Raw genomic sequence first — 23,897 nt, 5'->3', positions numbered from 1 at the left:
TGGCAAAAATGATCAGAATGAAAAATACTCACACACAAAGAAAGTACCAATACAAAAATATTCAATTCAAGTGGGGGCGAAGCTAAAACTACAATCCAACTATGAAGCACTTTCTGTGAATTGCAGATAGACAGTGCCTCTGGTTGAGGTCTAATTGGAAATAAAACTTGGAACATGAGTCATGATTGCTGCAGTGCAATTCCTATTTTTGACAAGACAAACCAAATGAGGAACATGAAGAAGCACAAGTGGTTCCATTTGAAGTAATGTCAGAGCAAGGGTAGGTATTTTTCTTTTTAGAACATTGGTGTCCAAGTGGTGTCCCTTTGTACAATGTTACACGACCTGTCTCTCCTTAATTTTCCATAATGCACAAGATTATGCCTGTTAGAAGTGGGACTCGGAAACAGCCCTTACACCGCTCAGCCATCCTGACTTTGCCAGACTACGAATGTGTACTGTCCAACGCTGACCAGGGCCTAACGTGACAATAAAATGGTTCATTTATTTGCCTGTGCTGACAACGCAATGGATCCTCTTCACATGTCTTCATGGCTGCCTCTGGGCTGTTGTGCTAGCTAAGGTGAGTGAATGGCCAATGTATGTACTGTATGCCATTGCCATATGATGCGTCCATCAGTCGGTAGAGCATCAGACTTTTAATCTGAGGGTCCAGGGTTCAAGTCCCTGTTCAGGTGACTCTTCATGTGTGGTTGAAGAACTGTAAAATTTGATGTGGAAAAAAGGTCTTTCCAAGTTTCTTTACAAATGCTTATCTTGTATATCTCCCAAGATTTTCAGTCTCTTAACAGTTATTAAACCAACTTTTAATAACTCCTGCCGACTTGTTGACAGAATTTGGGGTGGAATGACGCAACAATCTTCACATTGTCCCCCTACGTAAAAAACACCCTTGAACGTGTGTTTTAAATCATATCTGATTGATAACCAACCCACATTAAAGTTACCTAGAGAGATTGTGCACACGCATTTCCATTGGCATTCAGCAAATATCAAATGCTTGGGGTGTATAAGTAGGTTCCTGTTTAAGACATGAACCCACCAGCTGTCCTTACCAAAATAACTCATTTGGCAGAGCGATAGACTGAAGATCTAGAAGTCCCTGGTTCATCCCCAGATTTCTGCATGTGAACATAGAAAGCGCATTTCTTTAAACCTTGTTGAAAGAATTAGAGGACTGAATGAAAGATACAAGATGATAATTACGCTGTAGCAATTGAACACAATATGAGCTCAACAGATGAAGCTTTTATTTCCGTATGCAAGAGGGGCACAGTAAAGTCATGGAGCTTTAAAGCACCAACAGCATGCTCAAAGTCAATGAGAGTTTGCATGAAACACACAGCTGGTTTCACTGGGGATCGAACCCAGGACCTTCTGCGTGTAAAGCAGATGTGATGACCTCTACACAATGAAACCACAGAGCATATTCCTGCATCCTACATGGCTGTTCTCTTTGATTTGCCCTGTTGCGTAAATCTACTATTTGTTTTGCAAGTCCTTTGTGTAACTGTCTTTCACATAGCTCAAATTGGAGCTACATTATAAAGGTGCAGAACTACACGAACATTGATCAAGACTAGGTAATCAGGATCTACTTTTATTTATTAGCCAAAATATGAAAATCATAAGCAATTTTACAAATAATTGCACTATTAAATGCACACAGACATAGCACATGAGGGCAAGGGTAGACACGACTTGGATCAAAATGTTACCTTAGCAAAAAGTAGCTGTATAGAAATGAACTTTGGCAAAAATGATCAGAATGAAAAATACTCACACACAAAGAAAGTACCCATACAAAAATATTCAATTCAAGTGGGGGCGAAGCTAAAACTACAATCCAACTATGAAGCACTTTCTGTGAATTGCAGACAGACAGTGGCTCTGGTTGAGGTCTAATTGGAAATAAAACTTGGAACAAGAGTCATGATTGCTGCAGTACAATTCCTATTTTTGACAAGACAACCCAAATGAGGAGCATGAAGAAGCACAAGTGGTGACAATAAAATGGTTCATTTATTTGCCTGTGCTGACAAACGCAATGGATCCTCTTCACGTGTCTTCATGGCTGCCTCTGGGCTGTTGTGCTGGCTAAGGTGAGTGAATGGCCAATGTATGTACTGTATGCCATTGCCATACGATGCATCCATCAGTCGGTAGAGCATCAGACTCTTAATCTGAGGGTCCAGGGTTCAAGTCCCTGTTCAGGTGACTCTTCATGTGTGGTTGAAGAACTGTAAAATTTGATGTGGAAAAAAGGTCTTTCCAAGTTTCTTTACAAATGCTTATCTTGTATATCTCCCAAGATTTTTAGTCTCTTTACAGTTATTAAACCAACTTTTAATAACTCCTGCCGACTTGTTGACAGAATTTGGGGTGGAATGACGCAACAATCTTCACATTGTCCCCCTACGTAAAAAACACCCTTGAACGTGTGTTTTAAATCATATCTGATTGATAACCAACCCACAGCAAAGTTACCTAGAGAGATTGTGCACACGCATTTCCATTGGCATTCAGCAAATATCAAATGCTTGGGGTGTATAAGTAGGTTCCTGTTTAAGACATGAACCCACCAGCTGTCCTTACCAAAATAACTCATTTGGCAGAGCGATAGACTGAAGATCTAGAAGTCCCTGGTTCATCCCCAGATTTCTGCATGTGAACATAGAAAGCGCATTTCTTTAAACCTTGTTGAAAGAATTAGAGGACTGAATGAAAGATACAAGATGATAGGTACGCTGTAGCTATTGAACACAATATGAGCTCAACAGATGAAGCTTTTATTTCAGTATGCAAGAGGGGGCCAGTAAAGTCATGAAGCTTTAAAGCACCAACAGCATGCTCAAAGTCAATGAGAGTTTGCATGAAACACACAGCTGGTTTCACTGGGGATCGAACCCAGGACCTTCTGCGTGCAAAGCAGATGTGATGACCTCTACACAATGAAACCACAGAGCATGTGCCTGCATCCTACATGGCTGCTCTCTTTGATTTGCCCTGTCTAGTAAATCTACTATTTGTTTTGCAAGTCCTTTGTGTAACTGTCTTTCACATAGCTCAAATTGGAGCTACATTAGAAAGGTGCAGAACTACACGAACATTGATCAAGACTAGGTAATCAGGATCTACTTTTATTTATTAGCCAAAATATGAAAATCATAAGCAATTTTACAAATAATTGCACTATTAAATGCACACAGACATAGCACATGAGGGCAAGGGTAGACACGACTTGGATCAAAATGTTACCTTAGCAAAAAGTAGCTGTATAGAAATGAACTTTGGCAAAAATGATCAGAATGAAAAATACTCACACACAAAGAAAGTACCCATACAAAAATATTCAATTCAAGTGGGGGCGAAGCTAAAACTACAATCCAACTATGAAGCACTTTCTGTGAATTGCAGACAGACAGTGGCTCTGGTTGAGGTCTAATTGGAAATAAAACTTGGAACAAGAGTCATGATTGCTGCAGTACAATTCCTATTTTTGACAAGACAACCCAAATGAGGAGCATGAAGAAGCACAAGTGGTGACAATAAAATGGTTCATTTATTTGCCTGTGCTGACAAACGCAATGGATCCTCTTCACGTGTCTTCATGGCTGCCTCTGGGCTGTTGTGCTGGCTAAGGTGAGTGAATGGCCAATGTATGTACTGTATGCCATTGCCATACGATGCATCCATCAGTCGGTAGAGCATCAGACTCTTAATCTGAGGGTCCAGGGTTCAAGTCCCTGTTCAGGTGACTCTTCATGTGTGGTTGAAGAACTGTAAAATTTGATGTGGAAAAAAGGTCTTTCCAAGTTTCTTTACAAATGCTTATCTTGTATATCTCCCAAGATTTTTAGTCTCTTTACAGTTATTAAACCAACTTTTAATAACTCCTGCCGACTTGTTGACAGAATTTGGGGTGGAATGACGCAACAATCTTCACATTGTCCCCCTACGTAAAAAACACCCTTGAACGTGTGTTTTAAATCATATCAGATTGATAACCAACCCACAGCAAAGTTACCTAGAGAGATTGTGCACACGCATTTCCATTGGCATTCAGCAAATATCAAATGCTTGGGGTGTATAAGTAGGTTCCTGTTTAAGACATGAACCCACCAGCTGTCCTTACCAAAATAACTCATTTGGCAGAGCGATAGACTGAAGATCTAGAAGTCCCTGGTTCATCCCCAGATTTCTGCATGTGAACATAGAAAGCGCATTTCTTTAAACCTTGTTGAAAGAATTAGAGGACTGAATGAAAGATACAAGATGATAGGTACGCTGTAGCTATTGAACACAATATGAGCTCAACAGATGAAGCTTTTATTTCAGTATGCAAGAGGGGCACAGTAAAGTCATGGAGCTTTAAAGCACCAACAGCATGCTCAAAGTCAATGAGAGTATGCATGAAACACACAGCTGGTTTCACTGGGGATCGAACCCAGGACCTTCTGCGTGCAAAGCAGATGTGATGACCTCTACACAATGAAACCACAGAGCATGTGCCTGCATCCTACATGGCTGCTCTCTTTGATTTGCCCTGTCTAGTAAATCTACTATTTGTTTTGCAAGTCCTTTGTGTAACTGTCTTTCACATAGCTCAAATTGGAGCTACATTAGAAAGGTGCAGAACTACACGAACATTGATCAAGACTAGGTAATCAGGATCTACTTTTATTTATTAGCCAAAATATGGAAATCATAAGCAATTTTACAAATAATTGCACTATTAAATGCACACAGACATAGCACATGAGGGCAAGGGTAGACACGACTTGGATCAAAATGTTACCTTAGCAAAAAGTAGCTGTATAGAAATGAACTCTGGCAAAAATGATCAGAATGAAAAATACTCACACACAAAGAAAGTACCCATACAAAAATATTCAATTCAATTGGGGGCGAAGCTAAAACTACAATCCAACTATGAAGCACTTTCTGTGAATTGCAGACAGACAGTGACTCTGGTTGAGGTCTAATTGGAAATAAAACTTGGAACAAGAGTCATGATTGCTGCAGTACAATTCCTATTTTTGACAAGACAACCCAAATGAGGAACATGAAGAAGCACAAGTGGTGACAATAAAATGGTTCATTTATTTGCCTGTGCTGACAACGCAATGGATCCTCTTCACATGTCTTCATGGCTGCCTCTGGGCTGTTGTGCTAGCTAAGGTGAGTGAATGGCCAATGTATGTACAGTATGCCATTGCCATATGATGCGTCCATCAGTCGGTAGAGCATCAGACTTTTAATCTGAGGATCCAGGGTTCAAGTCCCTGTTCAGGTGACTCTTCATGTGTGGTTGAAGAACTGTAAAATTTGATGTGGAAAAAAGGTCTTTCCAAGTTTCTTTACAAATGCTTATCTTGTATATCTCCCAAGATTTTCAGTCTCTTTACAGTTATTAAACCAACTTTTAATAACTCCTGCCGACTTGTTGACAGAATTTGGGGTGGAATGACGCAACAATCTTCACATTGTCCCCCTACGTAAAAAACACCCTTGAACGTGTGTTTTAAATCATATCTGATTGATAACCAACCCACATTAAAGTTACCTAGAGAGATTGTGCACACGCATTTCCATTGGCATTCAGCAAATATCAAATGCTTGGGGTGTATAAGTAGGTTCCTGTTTAAGACATGAACCCACCAGCTGTCCTTACCAAAATAACTCATTTGGCAGAGCGATAGACTGAAGATCTAGAAGTCCCTGGTTCATCCCCAGATTTCTGCATGTGAACATAGAAAGCGCATTTCTTTAAACCTTGTTGAAAGAATTAGAGGACTGAATGAAAGATACAAGATGATAGATACGCTGTAGCTATTGAACACAATATGAGCTCAACAGATGAAGCTTTTATTTCAGTATGCAAGAGGGGCACAGTAAAGTCATGGAGCTTTAAAGCACCAACAGCATGCTCAAAGTCAATGAGAGTTTGCATGAAACACACAGCTGGTTTCACTGGGGATCGAACCCAGGACCTTCTGCGTGTAAAGCAGATGTGATGACCTCTACACAATGAAACCACAGAGCATGTGCCTGCATCCTACATGGCTGCTCTCTTTGATTTGCCCTGTCTAGTAAATCTACTATTTGTTTTGCAAGTCCTTTGTGTAACTGTCTTTCACATAGCTCAAATTGGAGCTACATTAGAAAGGTGCAGAACTACACGAACATTGATCAAGACTAGGTAATCAGGATCTACTTTTATTTATTAGCCAAAATATGGAAATCATAAGCAATTTTACAAATAATTGCACTATTAAATGCACACAGACATAGCACATGAGGGCAAGGGTAGACACGACTTGGATCAAAATGTTACCTTAGCAAAAAGTAGCTGTATAGAAATGAACTTGGGCAAAAATGATCAGAATGAAAAATACTCACACACAAAGAAAGTACCCATACAAAAATATTCAATTCAAGTGGGGGCGAAGCTAAAACTACAATCCAACTATGAAGCACTTTCTGTGAATTGCAGACAGACAGTGGCTCTGGTTGAGGTCTAATTGGAAATAAAACTTGGAACAAGAGTCATGATTGCTGCAGTACAATTCCTATTTTTGACAAGACAACCCAAATGAGGAACATGAAGAAGCACAAGTGGTGACAATAAAATGGTTCATTTATTTGCCTGTGCAGACAAACGCAATGGATCCTCTTCACGTGTCTTCATGGCTGCCTCTGGGCTGTTGTGCTGGCTAAGGTGAGTGAATGGCCAATGTATGTACTGTATGCCATTGCCATACGATGCGTCCATCAGTCGGTAGAGCATCAGACTTTTAATCTGAGGGTCCAGGGTTCAAGTCCCTGTTCAGGTGACTCTTCATGTGTGGTTGAAGAACTGTAAAATTTGATGTGGAAAAAAGGTCTTTCCAAGTTTCTTTACAAATGCTTATCTTGTATATCTCCCAAGATTTTCAGTCTCTTTACAGTTATTAAACCAACTTTTAATAACTCCTGCCGACTTGTTGACAGAATTTGGGGTGGAATGACGCAACAATCTTCACATTGTCCCCCTACGTAAAAAACACCCTTGAACGTGTGTTTTAAATCATATCAGATTGATAACCAACCCACAGCAAAGTTACCTAGAGAGATTGTGCACACGCATTTACATTGGCATTCAGCAAATATCAAATGCTTGGGGTGTATAAGTAGGTTCCTGTTTAAGACATGAACCCACCAGCTGTCCTTACCAAAATAACTCATTTGGCAGAGCGATAGACTGAAGATCTAGAAGTCCCTGGTTCATCCCCAGATTTCTGCATGTGAACATAGAAAGCGCATTTATTTAAACCTTGTTGAAAGAATTAGAGGACTGAATGAAAGATACAAGATGATAGGTACGCTGTAGCTATTGAACACAATATGAGCTCAACAGATGAAGCTTTTATTTCAGTATGCAAGAGGGGCACAGTAAAGTCATGGAGCTTTAAAGCACCAACAGCATGCTCAAAGTCAATGAGAGTTTGCATGAAACACACAGCTGGTTTCACTGGGGATCGAACCCAGGACCTTCTGCGTGTAAAGCAGATGTGATGACCTCTACACAATGAAACCACAGAGCATGTGCCTGCATCCTACATGGCTGCTCTCTTTGATTTGCCCTGTTGAGTAAATCTACTATTTGTTTTGCAAGTCCTTTGTGTAACTGTCTTTCACATAGCTCAAATTGGAGCTACATTATAAAGGTGCAGAACCACACGAACATTGATCAAGACTAGGTAATCAGGATCTACTTTTATTTATTAGCCAAAATATGAAAATCATAAGCAATTTTACAAATAATTGCACTATTAAATGCACACAGACATAGCACATGAGGGCAAGGGTAGACACGACTTGGATCAAAATGTTACCTTAGCAAAAAGTAGCTGTATAGAAATGAACTCTGTCAAAAATTATCAGAATGAAAAATACTCACACACAAAGAAAGTACCCATACAAAAATATTCAATTCAAGTGGGGGCGAAGCTAAAACTACAATCCAACTATGAAGCACTTTCTGTGAATTGCAGACAGACAGTGGCTCTGGTTGAGGTCTAATTGGAAATAAAACTTGGAACAAGAGTCATGATTGCTGCAGTACAATTCCTATTTTTGACAAGACAACCCAAATGAGGAGCATGAAGAAGCACAAGTGGTGACAATAAAATGGTTCATTTATTTGCCTGTGCTGACAACGCAATGGATCCTCTTCACGTGTCTTCATGGCTGCCTCTGGGCTGTTGTGCTGGCTAAGGTGAGTGAATGGCCAATGTATGTACTGTATGCCATTGCCATATGATGCGTCCATCAGTCGGTAGAGCATCAGACTTTTAATCTGAGGGTCCAGGGTTCAAGTCCCTGTTCAGGTGACTCTTCATGTGTGGTTGAAGAACTGTAAAATTTGATGTGGAAAAAAGGTCTTTCCAAGTTTCTTTACAAATGCTTATCTTGTATATCTCCCAAGATTTTTAGTCTCTTTACAGTTATTAAACCAACTTTTAATAACTCCTGCCGACTTGTTGACAGAATTTGGGGTGGAATGACGCAACAATCTTCACATTGTCCCCCTACGTAAAAAACACCCTTGAACCTGTGTTTTAAATCATATCTGATTGATAACCAACCCACATTAAAGTTACCTAGAGAGATTGTGCACACGCATTTCCATTGGCATTCAGCAAATATCAAATGCTTGGGGTGTATAAGTAGGTTCCTGTTTAAGACATGAACCCACCAGCTGTCCTTACCAAAATAACTCATTTGGCAGAGCGATAGACTGAAGATCTAGAAGTCCCTGGTTCATCCCCAGATTTCTGCATGTGAACATAGAAAGCGCATTTCTTTAAACCTTGTTGAAAGAATTAGAGGACTGAATGAAAGATACAAGATGATAATTACGCTGTAGCAATTGAACACAATATGAGCTCAACAGATGAAGCTTTTATTTCCGTATGCAAGAGGGGCACAGTAAAGTCATGGAGCTTTAAAGCACCAACAGCATGCTCAAAGTCAATGAGAGTTTGCATGAAACACACAGCTGGTTTCACTGGGGATCGAACCCAGGACCTTTTGCGTGTAAAGCAGATGTGATGACCTCTACACAATGAAACCACAGAGCATATTCCTGCATCCTACATGGCTGTTCTCTTTGATTTGCCCTGTTGCGTAAATCTACTATTTGTTTTGCAAGTCCTTTGTGTAACTGTCTTTCACATAGCTCAAATTGGAGCTACATTATAAAGGTGCAGAACTACACGAACATTGATCAAGACTAGGTAATCAGGATCTACTTTTATTTATTAGCCAAAATATGAAAATCATAAGCAATTTTACAAATAATTGCACTATTAAATGCACACAGACATAGCACATGAGGGCAAGGGTAGACACGACTTGGATCAAAATGTTACCTGAGCAAAAAGTAGCCGTATAGAAATTAACTCTGGCAAAAATGATCAGAATGAAAAATACTCACACACAAAGAAAGTACCCATACAAAAATATTCAATTCAAGTGGGGGCGAAGCTAAAACTACAATCCAACTATGAAGCACTTTCTGTGAATTGCAGACAGACAGTGGCTCTGGTTGAGGTCTAATTGGAAATAAAACTTGGAACAAGAGTCATGATTGCTGCAGTACAATTCCTATTTTTGACAAGACAACCCAAATGAGGAGCATGAAGAAGCACAAGTGGTGACAATAAAATGGTTCATTTATTTGCCTGTGCTGACAACGCAATGGATCCTCTTCACATGTCTTCATGGCTGCCTCTGGGCTGTTGTGCTAGCTAAGGTGAGTGAATGGCCAATGTATGTACTGTATGCCATTGCCATATGATGCGTCCATCAGTCGGTAGAGCATCAGACTTTTAATCTGAGGGTCCAGGGTTCAAGTCCCTGTTCAGGTGACTCTTCATGTGTGGTTGAAGAACTGTAAAATTTGATGTGGAAAAAAGGTCTTTCCAAGTTTCTTTACAAATGCTTATCTTGTATATCTCCCAAGATTTTCAGTCTCTTTACAGTTATTAAACCAACTTTTAATAACTCCTGCCGACTTGTTGACAGAATTTGGGGTGGAATGACGCAACAATCTTCATTGTCCCCCTACGTAAAAAACACCCTTGAAAGTGTGTTTTAAATCATATCAGATTGATAACCAACCCACAGCAAAGTTACCTAGAGAGATTGTGCACACGCATTTCCATTGGCATTCAGCAAATATCAAATGCTTGGGGTGTATAAGTAGGTTCCTGTTTAAGACATGAACCCACCAGCTGTCCTTACCAAAATAACTCATTTGGCAGAGCGATAGACTGAAGATCTAGAAGTCCCTGGTTCATCCCCAGATTTCTGCATGTGAACATAGAAAGCGCATTTCTTTAAACCTTGTTGAAAGAATTAGAGGACTGAATGAAAGATACAAGATGATAATTACGCTGTAGCAATTGAACACAATATGAGCTCAACAGATGAAGCTTTTATTTCCGTATGCAAGAGGGGCACAGTAAAGTCATGGAGCTTTAAAGCACCAACAGCATGCTCAAAGTCAATGAGAGTTTGCATGAAACACACAGCTGGTTTCACTGGGGATCGAACCCAGGACCTTCTGCGTGTAAAGCAGATGTGATGACCTCTACACAATGAAACCACAGAGCATATTCCTGCATCCTACATGGCTGTTCTCTTTGATTTGCCCTGTTGCGTAAATCTACTATTTGTTTTGCAAGTCCTTTGTGTAACTGTCTTTCACATAGCTCAAATTGGAGCTACATTATAAAGGTGCAGAACTACACGAACATTGATCAAGACTAGGTAATCAGGATCTACTTTTATTTATTAGCCAAAATATGAAAATCATAAGCAATTTTACAAATAATTGCACTATTAAATGCACACAGACATAGCACATGAGGGCAAGGGTAGACACGACTTGGATCAAAATGTTACCTTAGCAAAAAGTAGCTGTATAGAAATGAACTTTGGCAAAAATGATCAGAATGAAAAATACTCACACACAAAGAAAGTACCCATACAAAAATATTCAATTCAAGTGGGGGCGAAGCTAAAACTACAATCCAACTATGAAGCACTTTCTGTGAATTGCAGACAGACAGTGGCTCTGGTTGAGGTCTAATTGGAAATAAAACTTGGAACAAGAGTCATGATTGCTGCAGTACAATTCCTATTTTTGACAAGACAACCCAAATGAGGAGCATGAAGAAGCACAAGTGGTGACAATAAAATGGTTCATTTATTTGCCTGTGCTGACAAACGCAATGGATCCTCTTCACGTGTCTTCATGGCTGCCTCTGGGCTGTTGTGCTGGCTAAGGTGAGTGAATGGCCAATGTATGTACTGTATGCCATTGCCATACGATGCGTCCATCAGTCGGTAGAGCATCAGACTCTTAATCTGAGGGTCCAGGGTTCAAGTCCCTGTTCAGGTGACTCTTCATGTGTGGTTGAAGAACTGTAAAATTTGATGTGGAAAAAAGGTCTTTCCAAGTTTCTTTACAAATGCTTATCTTGTATATCTCCCAAGATTTTTAGTCTCTTTACAGTTATTAAACCAACTTTTAATAACTCCTGCCGACTTGTTGACAGAATTTGGGGTGGAATGACGCAACAATCTTCACATTGTCCCCCTACGTAAAAAACACCCTTGAACGTGTGTTTTAAATCATATCAGATTGATAACCAACCCACAGCAAAGTTACCTAGAGAGATTGTGCACACGCATTTCCATTGGCATTCAGCAAATATCAAATGCTTGGGGTGTATAAGTAGGTTCCTGTTTAAGACATGAACCCACCAGCTGTCCTTACCAAAATAACTCATTTGGCAGAGCGATAGACTGAAGATCTAGAAGTCCCTGGTTCATCCCCAGATTTCTGCATGTGAACATAGAAAGCGCATTTCTTTAAACCTTGTTGAAAGAATTAGAGGACTGAATGAAAGATACAAGATGATAGGTACGCTGTAGCTATTGAACACAATATGAGCTCAACAGATGAAGCTTTTATTTCAGTATGCAAGAGGGGCCCAGTAAAGTCATGAAGCTTTAAAGCACCAACAGCATGCTCAAAGTCAATGAGAGTTTGCATGAAACACACAGCTGGTTTCACTGGGGATCGAACCCAGGACCTTCTGCGTGCAAAGCAGATGTGATGACCTCTACACAATGAAACCACAGAGCATGTGCCTGCATCCTACATGGCTGCTCTCTTTGATTTGCCCTGTCTAGTAAATCTACTATTTGTTTTGCAAGTCCTTTGTGTAACTGTCTTTCACATAGCTCAAATTGGAGCTACATTAGAAAGGTGCAGAACTACACGAACATTGATCAAGACTAGGTAATCAGGATCTACTTTTATTTATTAGCCAAAATATGAAAATCATAAGCAATTTTACAAATAATTGCACTATTAAATGCACACAGACATAGCACATGAGGGCAAGGGTAGACACGACTTGGATCAAAATGTTACCTTAGCAAAAAGTAGCTGTATAGAAATGAACTTTGGCAAAAATGATCAGAATGAAAAATACTCACACACAAAGAAAGTACCCATACAAAAATATTCAATTCAAGTGGGGGCGAAGCTAAAACTACAATCCAACTATGAAGCACTTTCTGTGAATTGCAGACAGACAGTGGCTCTGGTTGAGGTCTAATTGGAAATAAAACTTGGAACAAGAGTCATGATTGCTGCAGTACAATTCCTATTTTTGACAAGACAACCCAAATGAGGAGCATGAAGAAGCACAAGTGGTGACAATAAAATGGTTCATTTATTTGCCTGTGCTGACAAACGCAATGGATCCTCTTCACGTGTCTTCATGGCTGCCTCTGGGCTGTTGTGCTGGCTAAGGTGAGTGAATGGCCAATGTATGTACTGTATGCCATTGCCATACGATGCATCCATCAGTCGGTAGAGCATCAGACTCTTAATCTGAGGGTCCAGGGTTCAAGTCCCTGTTCAGGTGACTCTTCATGTGTGGTTGAAGAACTGTAAAATTTGATGTGGAAAAAAGGTCTTTCCAAGTTTCTTTACAAATGCTTATCTTGTATATCTCCCAAGATTTTTAGTCTCTTTACAGTTATTAAACCAACTTTTAATAACTCCTGCCGACTTGTTGACAGAATTTGGGGTGGAATGACGCAACAATCTTCACATTGTCCCCCTACGTAAAAAACACCCTTGAACGTGTGTTTTAAATCATATCAGATTGATAACCAACCCACAGCAAAGTTACCTAGAGAGATTGTGCACACGCATTTCCATTGGCATTCAGCAAATATCAAATGCTTGGGGTGTATAAGTAGGTTCCTGTTTAAGACATGAACCCACCAGCTGTCCTTACCAAAATAACTCATTTGGCAGAGCGATAGACTGAAGATCTAGAAGTCCCTGGTTCATCCCCAGATTTCTGCATGTGAACATAGAAAGCGCATTTCTTTAAACCTTGTTGAAAGAATTAGAGGACTGAATGAAAGATACAAGATGATAGGTACGCTGTAGCTATTGAACACAATATGAGCTCAACAGATGAAGCTTTTATTTCAGTATGCAAGAGGGGCCCAGTAAAGTCATGAAGCTTTAAAGCACCAACAGCATGCTCAAAGTCAATGAGAGTTTGCATGAAACACACAGCTGGTTTCACTGGGGATCGAACCCAGGACCTTCTGCGTGCAAAGCAGATGTGATGACCTCTACACAATGAAACCACAGAGCATGTGCCTGCATCCTACATGGCTGCTCTCTTTGATTTGCCCTGTCTAGTAAATCTACTATTTGTTTTGCAAGTCCTTTGTGTAACTGTCTTTCACATAGCTCAAATTGGAGCTACATTAGAAAGGTGCAGAACTACACGAACATTGATCAAGACTAGGTAATCAGGATCTACTTTTATTTATTAGCCAAAATATGGAAATCATAAGCAATTTTACAAATAATTGCACTATTAAATGCACACAGACATAGCACATGAGGGCAAGGGTAGACACGACTTGGATCAAAATGTTACCTTAGCAAAAAGTAGCTGTATAGAAATGAACTTTGGCAAAAATGATCAGAATGAAAAATACTCACACACAAAGAAAGTACCCATACAAAAATATTCAATTCAATTGGGGGCGAAGCTAAAACTACAATCCAACTATGAAGCACTTTCTGTGAATTGCAGACAGACAGTGGCTCTGGTTGAGGTCTAATTGGAAATAAAACTTGGAACAAGAGTCATGATTGCTGCAGTACAATTCCTATTTTTGACAAGACAAACCAAATGAGGAACATGAAGAAGCACAAGTGGTGACAATAAAATGGTTCATTTATTTGCCTGTGCTGACAACGCAATGGATCCTCTTCACATGTCTTCATGGCTGCCTCTGGGCTGTTGTGCTAGCTAAGGTGAGTGAATGGCCAATGTATGTACAGTATGCCATTGCCATACGATGCGTCCATCAGTCGGTAGAGCATCAGACTTTTAATCTGAGGGTCCAGGGTTCAAGTCCCTGTTCAGGTGACTCTTCATGTGTGGTTGAAGAACTGTAAAATTTGATGTGGAAAAAAGGTCTTTCCAAGTTTCTTTACAAATGCTTATCTTGTATATCTCCCAAGATTTTTAGTCTCTTTACAGTTATTAAACCAACTTTTAATAACTCCTGCCGACTTGTTGACAGAATTTGGGGTGGAATGACGCAACAATCTTCACATTGTCCCCCTACGTAAAAAACACCCTTGAACGTGTGTTTTAAATCATATCAGATTGATAACCAACCCACAGCAAAGTTACCTAGAGAGATTGTGCACACGCATTTCCATTGGCATTCAGCAAATATCAAATGCTTGGGGTGTATAAGTAGGTTCCTGTTTAAGACATGAACCCACCTTCTGTCCTTACCAAAATAACTCATTTGGCAGAGCGATAGACTGAAGATCTAGAAGTCCCTGGTTCATCCCCAGATTTCTGCATGTGAACATAGAAAGCGCATTTCTTTAAACCTTGTTGAAAGAATTAGAGGACTGAATGAAAGATACAAGATGATAGGTACGCTGTAGCTATTGAACACAATATGAGCTCAACAGATGAAGCTTTTATTTCAGTATGCAAGAGGGGCACAGTAAAGTCATGGAGCTTTAAAGCACCAACAGCATGCTCAAAGTCAATGAGAGTTTGCATGAAACACACAGCTGGTTTCACTGGGGATCGAACCCAGGACCTTCTGCGTGCAAAGCAGATGTGATGACCTCTACACAATGAAACCACAGAGCATGTGCCTGCATCCTACATGGCTGCTCTCTTTGATTTGCCCTGTCTAGTAAATCTACTATTTGTTTTGCAAGTCCTTTGTGTAACTGTCTTTCACATAGCTCAAATTGGAGCTACATTAGAAAGGTGCAGAACTACACGAACATTGATCAAGACTAGGTAATCAGGATCTACTTTTATTTATTAGCCAAAATATGGAAATCATAAGCAATTTTACAAATAATTGCACTATTAAATGCACACAGACATAGCACATGAGGGCAAGGGTAGACACGACTTGGATCAAAATGTTACCTTAGCAAAAAGTAGCTGTATAGAAATGAACTCTGGCAAAAATGATCAGAATGAAAAATACTCACACACAAAGAAAGTACCCATACAAAAATATTCAATTCAATTGGGGGCGAAGCTAAAACTACAATCCAACTATGAAGCACTTTCTGTGAATTGCAGACAGACAGTGACTCTGGTTGAGGTCTAATTGGAAATAAAACTTGGAACAAGAGTCATGATTGCTGCAGTACAATTCCTATTTTTGACAAGACAACCCAAATGAGGAACATGAAGAAGCACAAGTGGTGACAATAAAATGGTTCATTTATTTGCCTGTGCTGACAACGCAATGGATCCTCTTCACATGTCTTCATGGCTGCCTCTGGGCTGTTGTGCTAGCTAAGGTGAGTGAATGGCCAATGTATGTACAGTATGCCATTGCCATATGATGCGTCCATCAGTCGGTAGAGCATCAGACTTTTAATCTGAGGATCCAGGGTTCAAGTCCCTGTTCAGGTGACTCTTCATGTGTGGTTGAAGAACTGTAAAATTTGATGTGGAAAAAAGGTCTTTCCAAGTTTCTTTACAAATGCTTATCTTGTATATCTCCCAAGATTTTCAGTCTCTTTACAGTTATTAAACCAACTTTTAATAACTCCTGCCGACTTGTTGACAGAATTTGGGGTGGAATGACGCAACAATCTTCACATTGTCCCCCTACGTAAAAAAAACACCCTTGAACGTGTGTTTTAAATCATATCTGATTGATAACCAACCCACATTAAAGTTACCTAGAGAGATTGTGCACACGCATTTCCATTGGCATTCAGCAAATATCAAATGCTTGGGGTGTATAAGTAGGTTCCTGTTTAAGACATGAACCCACCAGCTGTCCTTACCAAAATAACTCATTTGGCAGAGCGATAGACTGAAGATCTAGAAGTCCCTGGTTCATCCCCAGATTTCTGCATGTGAACATAGAAAGCGCATTTCTTTAAACCTTGTTGAAAGAATTAGAGGACTGAATGAAAGATACAAGATGATAGGTACGCTGTAGCTATTGAACACAATATGAGCTCAACAGATGAAGCTTTTATTTCAGTATGCAAGAGGGGCACAGTAAAGTCATGGAGCTTTAAAGCAACAACAGCATGCTCAAAGTCAATGAGAGTTTGCATGAAACACACAGCTGGTTTCACTGGGGATCGAACCCAGGACCTTCTGCGTGTAAAGCAGATGTGATGACCTCTACACAATGAAACCACAGAGCATGTGCCTGCATCCTACATGGCTGCTCTCTTTGATTTGCCCTGTCTAGTAAATCTACTATTTGTTTTGCAAGTCCTTTGTGTAACTGTCTTTCACATAGCTCAAATTGGAGCTACATTAGAAAGGTGCAGAACTACACGAACATTGATCAAGACTAGGTAATCAGGATCTACTTTTATTTATTAGCCAAAATATGGAAATCATAAGCAATTTTACAAATAATTGCACTATTAAATGCACACAGACATAGCACATGAGGGCAAGGGTAGACACGACTTGGATCAAAATGTTACCTTAGCAAAAAGTAGCTGTATAGAAATGAACTTGGGCAAAAATGATCAGAATGAAAAATACTCACACACAAAGAAAGTACCCATACAAAAATATTCAATTCAAGTGGGGGCGAAGCTAAAACTACAATCCAACTATGAAGCACTTTCTGTGAATTGCAGACAGACAGTGGCTCTGGTTGAGGTCTAATTGGAAATAAAACTTGGAACAAGAGTCATGATTGCTGCAGTACAATTCCTATTTTTGACAAGACAACCCAAATGAGGAACATGAAGAAGCACAAGTGGTGACAATAAAATGGTTCATTTATTTGCCTGTGCTGACAAACGCAATGGATCCTCTTCACGTGTCTTCATGGCTGCCTCTGGGCTGTTGTGCTGGCTAAGGTGAGTGAATGGCCAATGTATGTACTGTATGCCATTGCCATACGATGCGTCCATCAGTCGGTAGAGCATCAGACTTTTAATCTGAGGGTCCAGGGTTCAAGTCCCTGTTCAGGTGACTCTTCATGTGTGGTTGAAGAACTGTAAAATTTGATGTGGAAAAAAGGTCTTTCCAAGTTTCTTTACAAATGCTTATCTTGTATATCTCCCAAGATTTTTAGTCTCTTTACAGTTATTAAACCAACTTTTAATAACTCCTGCCGACTTGTTGACAGAATTTGGGGTGGAATGCCGCAACAATCTTCACATTGTCCCCCTACGTAAAAAACACCCTTGAACGTGTGTTTTAAATCATATCTGATTGATAACCAACCCACAGCAAAGTTACCTAGAGAGATTGTGCACACGCATTTCCATTGGCATTCAGCAAATATCAAATGCTTGGGGTGTATAAGTAGGTTCCTGTTTAAGACATGAACCCACCAGCTGTCCTTACCAAAATAACTTATTTGGCAGAGCGATAGACTGAAGATCTAGAAGTCCCTGGTTCATCCCCAGATTTCTGCATGTGAACATAGAAAGCGCATTTCTTTAAACCTTGTTGAAAGAATTAGAGGACTGAATGAAAGATACAAGATGATAATTACGCTGTAGCAATTGAACACAATATGAGCTCAACAGATGAAGCTTTTATTTCCGTATGCAAGAGGGGCACAGTAAAGTCATGGAGCTTTAAAGCACCAACAGCATGCTCAAAGTCAATGAGAGTTTGCATGAAACACACAGCTGGTTTCACTGGGGATCGAACCCAGGACCTTTTGCGTGTAAAGCAGATGTGATGACCTCTACACAATGAAACCACAGAGCATATTCCTGCATCCTACATGGCTGTTCTCTTTGATTTGCCCTGTTGCGTAAATCTACTATTAGTTTTGCAAGTCCTTTGTGTAACTGTCTTTCACATAGCTCAAATTGGAGCTACATTATAAAGGTGCAGAACTACACGAACATTGATCAAGACTAGGTAATCAGGATCTACTTTTATTTATTAGCCAAAATATGAAAATCATAAGCAATTTTACAAATAATTGCACTATTAAATGCACACAGACATAGCACATGAGGGCAAGGGTAGACACGACTTGGATCAAAATGTTACCTTAGCAAAAAGTAGCTGTATAGAAATGAACTCTGGCAAAAATGATCAGAATGAAAAATACTCACACACAAAGAAAGTACCCATACAAAAATATTCAATTCAAGTGGGGGCGAAGCTAAAACTACAATCCAACTATGAAGCACTTTCTGTGAATTGCAGACAGACAGTGGCTCTGGTTGAGGTCTAATTGGAAATAAAACTTGGAACAAGAGTCATGATTGCTGCAGTACAATTCCTATTTTTGACAAGACAACCCAAATGAGGAGCATGAAGAAGCACAAGTGGTGACAATAAAATGGTTCATTTATTTGCCTGTCAACGCAATGGATCCTCTTCACGTGTCTTCATGGCTGCCTCTGGGCTGTTGTGCTGGCTAAGGTGAGTGAATGGCCAATGTATGTACCGTATGCCATTGCCATATGATGCGTCCATCAGTCGGTAGAGCATCAGACTTTTAATCTGAGGGTCCAGGGTTCAAGTCCCTGTTCAGGTGACTCTTCATGTGTGGTTGAAGAACTGTAAAATTTGATGTGGAAAAAAGGTCTTTCCAAGTTTCATTACAAATGCTTATCTTGTATATCTCCCAAGATTTTTAGTCTCTTTACAGTTATTAAACCAACTTTTAATAACTCCTGCCGACTTGTTGACAGAATTTGGGGTGGAATGACGCAACAATCTTCACATTGTCCCCCTACGTAAAAAACACCCTTGAACGTGTGTTTTAAATCATATCTGATTGATAACCAACCCACATTAAAGTTACCTAGAGAGATTGTGCACACGCATTTACATTGGCATTCAGCAAATATCAAATGCTTGGGGTGTATAAGTAGGTTCCTGTTTAACCCTTTAGGCGCCAGAGATTATGGATGAAATAAATGTATAAATAAAAAACTTCCTGAGATACAGAGAACTGAAGCCGGGGCACAGCTCTGGGTCGGCAGTGCCCCTGGAGGCCCGTAGAAGCTCCACACTCCAGTTGATTCTTGGATAAAAGGGCACCCAGCCGGTCTCGAACTCGCGTGAGGCGGAGCAGGGATCATCCACCCCGCACACGGCCAGACTTTGCCCGGCCAGGGAGCACCTTCTGCGGGTCGGAGGCTCCGGGTCGGAGCCCCTGGAGCCTGGAGCCCTCACCGGGCCCCGAACTCGGCTGCCGGAGGCAGTGCAGTGCCTCATGGATAAAAGGGCACCCAGCCGGTCTCGAACTCGCGTGAGGCGGAGCAGGGATCATCCACCCCGCACACGGCCAGACTTTGCCCGGCCAGGGAGCACCTTCTGCGGGTCGGAGGCTCCGGGTCGGAGCCCCTGGAGCCTGGAGCCCTCACCGGGCCCCGAACTCGGCTGCCGGAGGCAGTGCATTGCCTCATGGATAAAAGGGCACCCAGCCGGTCTCGAACTCGCGTGAGGCGGAGCAGGGATCATCCACCCCGCACACGGCCAGACTTTGCCCGGCCAGGGAGCACCTTCTGCGGGTCGGAGGCTCCGGGTCGGAGCCCCTGGAGCCTGGAGCCCTCACCGGGCCCCGAACTCGGCTGCCGGAGGCAGTGCAGTGCCTCATGGATAAAAGGGCACCCAGCCGGTCTCGAACTCGCGTGAGGCGGAGCAGGGATCATCCACCCCGCACACGGCCAGACTTTGCCCGGCCAGGGAGCACCTTCTGCGGGTCGGAGGCTCCGGGTCGGAGCCCCTGGAGCCTGGAGCCCTCACCGGGCCCCGAACTCGGCTGCCGGAGGCAGTGCAGTGCCTCATGGATAAAAGGGCACCCAGCCGGTCTCGAACTCGCGTGAGGCGGAGCAGGGATCATCCACCCCGCACACGGCCAGACTTTGCCCGGCCAGGGAGCACCTTCTGCGGGTCGGAGGCTCCGGGTCGGAGCCCCTGGAGCCTGGAGCCCTCACCGGGCCCCGAACTCGGCTGCCGGAGGCAGTGCATTGCCTCATGGATAAAAGGGCACCCAGCCGGTCTCGAACTCGCGTGAGGCGGAGCAGGGATCATCCACCCCGCACACGGCCAGACTTTGCCCGGCCAGGGAGCACCTTCTGCGGGTCGGAGGCTCCGGGTCGGAGCCCCTGGAGCCTGGAGCCCTCACCGGGCCCCGAACTCGGCTGCCGGAGGCAGTGCAGTGCCTCATGGATAAAAGGGCACCCAGCCGGTCTCGAACTCGCGTGAGGCGGAGCAGGGATCATCCACCCCGCACACGACCAGACTTTGCCCGGGGAAGGGCCACTCTGGCTGGGCATGGCCCCCACTGAGCACCCCCTGGAACCCCTGGAGCCCCCAGAGTACCTCCAGAGCCACCCCCCACTCCTCCAGACTCTGCCCGGGGAAGGGCCACTCTGGCTGGGCATGGCCTCCACTGAGCACCCTCTGGAGCCCCCAGAGCACCTCCAGAGCCACCCCCCACTCTCCCCAGACTATGCCCGGGGAAGGGCCACTCTGGCTGGGCATGGCCTCCGCCGAGCACCCCCTGGAACCCCTGGAGCTCCTCCAGAGCCACCCCCCACTCCTCCAGACTCACCCCGGGGAAGGGCCACTCTGGCTGGGCATGGCCTCCACTGAGCACCCCCTGGAGCCCCCGGAGCACCTCCAGAGCCACCCCCCACTCTCCCCAGACTATGCCCGGGGAAGGGCCACTCTGGCTGGGCATGGCCTCCGCCGAGCACCCCCTGGAACCCCTGGAGCCCCTCCAGAGCCACCCCCCACTCCTCCAGACTCACCCCGGGGAAGGGCCACTCTGGCTGGGCATGGCCTCCGCCGAGCACCCCCCTGGAACCCCTGGAGCCCCTCCAGAGCCACCCCCCACTCCTCCAGACTCACCCCGGGGAAGGGCAACTCTGGCTGGGCATGGCCTCCGCTGAGCACCCCCTGGAACCCCTGGAGCCCCCGGAGCACCTCCAGAGCCACCCCCCACTCCTCCAGACTCTGCCCGGGGAAGGGCCACTCTGGCTGGGCATGGCCTCCACTGAGCACCCTCTGGAGCCCCCAGAGCACCTCCAGAGCCACCCCCCACTCTCCCCAGACTATGCCCGGGGAAGGGCCACTCTGGCTGGGCATGGCCTCCGCCGAGCACCCCCTGGAACCCCTGGAGCTCCTCCAGAGCCACCCCCCACTCCTCCAGACTCACCCCGGGGAAGGGCCACTCTGGCTGGGCATGGCCTCCACTGAGCACCCCCTGGAGCCCCCGGAGCACCTCCAGAGCCACCCCCCACTCTCCCCAGACTATGCCCGGGGAAGGGCCACTCTGGCTGGGCATGGCCTCCGCCGAGCACCCCCTGGAACCCCTGGAGCCCCTCCAGAGCCACCCCCCACTCCTCCAGACTCACCCCGGGGAAGGGCCACTCTGGCTGGGCATGGCCTCCGCCGAGCACCCCCCTGGAACCCCCGGAGCACCTCCAGAGCCACCCCCCACTCTCCCCAGACTATGCCCGGGGAAGGGCCACTCTGGCTGGGCATGGCCCCCACTGAGCACCCCCTGGAACCCCTGGAGCCCCCGGAGCACCTCCAGAGCCACCCCCCACTCTCCCCAGATTCTGCCCGGGGAAGGGCCACTCTGGCTGGGCATGGCCTCCGCCGAGCACCCCCTGGAACCCCTGGAGCCCCTCCAGAGCCACCCCGCATTCCCCCAAACTCAGTCTGGGGACGGGCCACTCTTCCCCGGGTTGCAGGCTCTGGGACTCCGGGGATGACCACCGGGGACCAGGCCCTCCCTTCGAACCCGGGGACCCACACTTAAGCACCCCCACACGGGCTACACACCCTTGTTTCAGCCCCCTGGAGGTCCGTGCCCTTGGTACTATACCATGGAAGTCCGTGCCCTTGGTACTCCGACTGGAGTACCAAGGGAACGGCCCAGCACTCACCACAGAGGCTCGCGCCGGCCCCGGCCCACCTTTCGTCCCCGGGTACCCACACTTAAGCACCCCAACACGAGCTACACACCCTTGGTGCAGCCCCCTGGAAGTCCGTGCCCTTGGTACTCTGAGCCACTTTAAAAGATAAAAAGCACCAGGACCCCAAGGCCCTGGCTCCCCTGTCCCCTACACCACACTTGGAGGCAGGGCCCTTGCCCTCCACTGGCTGCCCCCGCGCCCAATGTACTCCATAACCGAAGAAGAGAGGGGGACCCGGAGGCCGGCCTACTAGGGTAACAGGTTTAATTTAGAGCCGGGGCTCTGGACCACAAATGCCAACAACCCCGCAGTGCGCAGGAGCCTTCGAAGCTGGATGAAACCAGAACGGGGCCCTACGATGGCGGTGACCAGCCAGTTGATAGCAAAGTGAGCCCTGGACAGGAGCTGCATTTGACAAACTCAGAGACGAGGAAGGGACCGGAGTCGGACCAAATATATCATCTGGCGCTGTGTCCAGCGTGAGGGTGAGCCAGCGCAAATCAGGACCACAAATGCCAACAACCCCGCAGTGCGCAGGAGCCTTCGAAGCTGGATGAAACCAGAACGGGGCCCTACGATGGCGGTGACCAGCCAGTTGATAGCAAAGTGAGCCCTGGACAGGCGCTGCATTTGACAAACTCAGAGACGAGGAAGGGACCGGAGTCGGACCAAATATATCATCTGGCGCTGTGTCCAGCGTAAGGGTGAGCCAGCGCAAATCAGGACCACAAATGCCAACAACCCCGCAGTGCGCAGGAGCCTTCGAAGCTGGATGAAACCAGAACGGGGCCCTACGATGGCGGTGACCAGCCAGTTGATAGCAAAGTGAGCCCTGGACAGGCGCTGCATTTGACAAACTCAGAGACGAGGAAGGGACCGGAGTCGGACCAAATATATCATCTGGCGCTGTGTCCAGCGTAAGGGTGAGCCAGCGCAAATCAGGACCACAAATGCCAACAACCCCGCAGTGCGCAGGAGCCTTCGAAGCTGGATGAAACCAGAACGGGGCCCTACGATGGCGGTGACCAGCCAGTTGATAGCAAAGTGAGCCCTGGACAGGCGCTGCATTTGACAAACTCAGAGACGAGGAAGGGACCGGAGTCGGACCAAATATATCATCTGGCGCTGTGTCCAGCGTAAGGGTGAGCCAGCGCAAATCAGGACCACAAATGCCAACAACCCCGCAGTGCGCAGGAGCCTTCGAAGCTGGATGAAACCAGAACGGGGCCCTACGATGGCGGTGACCAGCCAGTTGATAGCAAAGTGAGCCCTGGACAGGCACTGCATTTGACAAACTCAGAGACGAGGAAGGGACCGGAGTCGGACCAAA

General features: G+C 44.6%; 12 non-coding genes and 1 pseudogene across 12 annotated transcripts; 1 reads left to right on the top strand and 12 right to left on the bottom strand.

The window, feature by feature from the left end:
* Positions 1-23,897, top strand: part of LOC140351445 (piggyBac transposable element-derived protein 4-like) — a 255,983-nt pseudogene that overhangs the window by 6,477 nt on the left and 225,609 nt on the right.
* Positions 1,368-1,440, bottom strand: trnav-uac (transfer RNA valine (anticodon UAC)). The gene has a single exon. It is a non-coding gene; the product is annotated as a tRNA-Val (tRNA).
* trnaa-ugc (transfer RNA alanine (anticodon UGC)) lies at positions 2,908-2,980 on the bottom strand. Its single transcript has one exon. It is a non-coding gene; the product is annotated as a tRNA-Ala (tRNA).
* trnaa-ugc (transfer RNA alanine (anticodon UGC)) lies at positions 4,448-4,520 on the bottom strand. Its single transcript has one exon. It is a non-coding gene; the product is annotated as a tRNA-Ala (tRNA).
* trnav-uac (transfer RNA valine (anticodon UAC)) lies at positions 5,987-6,059 on the bottom strand. Its single transcript has one exon. It is a non-coding gene; the product is annotated as a tRNA-Val (tRNA).
* Positions 7,527-7,599, bottom strand: trnav-uac (transfer RNA valine (anticodon UAC)). Its single transcript has one exon. It is a non-coding gene; the product is annotated as a tRNA-Val (tRNA).
* trnav-uac (transfer RNA valine (anticodon UAC)) lies at positions 9,066-9,138 on the bottom strand. Its single transcript has one exon. It is a non-coding gene; the product is annotated as a tRNA-Val (tRNA).
* Positions 10,603-10,675, bottom strand: trnav-uac (transfer RNA valine (anticodon UAC)). The gene has a single exon. It is a non-coding gene; the product is annotated as a tRNA-Val (tRNA).
* On the bottom strand, positions 12,143-12,215 carry trnaa-ugc (transfer RNA alanine (anticodon UGC)). Its single transcript has one exon. It is a non-coding gene; the product is annotated as a tRNA-Ala (tRNA).
* Positions 13,683-13,755, bottom strand: trnaa-ugc (transfer RNA alanine (anticodon UGC)). The gene has a single exon. It is a non-coding gene; the product is annotated as a tRNA-Ala (tRNA).
* Positions 15,222-15,294, bottom strand: trnaa-ugc (transfer RNA alanine (anticodon UGC)). Its single transcript has one exon. It is a non-coding gene; the product is annotated as a tRNA-Ala (tRNA).
* On the bottom strand, positions 16,763-16,835 carry trnav-uac (transfer RNA valine (anticodon UAC)). Its single transcript has one exon. It is a non-coding gene; the product is annotated as a tRNA-Val (tRNA).
* On the bottom strand, positions 18,303-18,375 carry trnav-uac (transfer RNA valine (anticodon UAC)). The gene has a single exon. It is a non-coding gene; the product is annotated as a tRNA-Val (tRNA).

This window comes from Eucyclogobius newberryi, unplaced genomic scaffold, assembly GCF_026437365.1.
Source record: "Eucyclogobius newberryi isolate DKJ021-1_F unplaced genomic scaffold, fEucNew1.0.hap1 SCAF_8, whole genome shotgun sequence".
NCBI lineage: Eukaryota > Metazoa > Chordata > Actinopteri > Gobiiformes > Gobiidae > Eucyclogobius > Eucyclogobius newberryi.
Note: the sequence above shows the minus strand (reverse complement) of the source record. Positions and strands in the feature narration are given on the sequence as shown.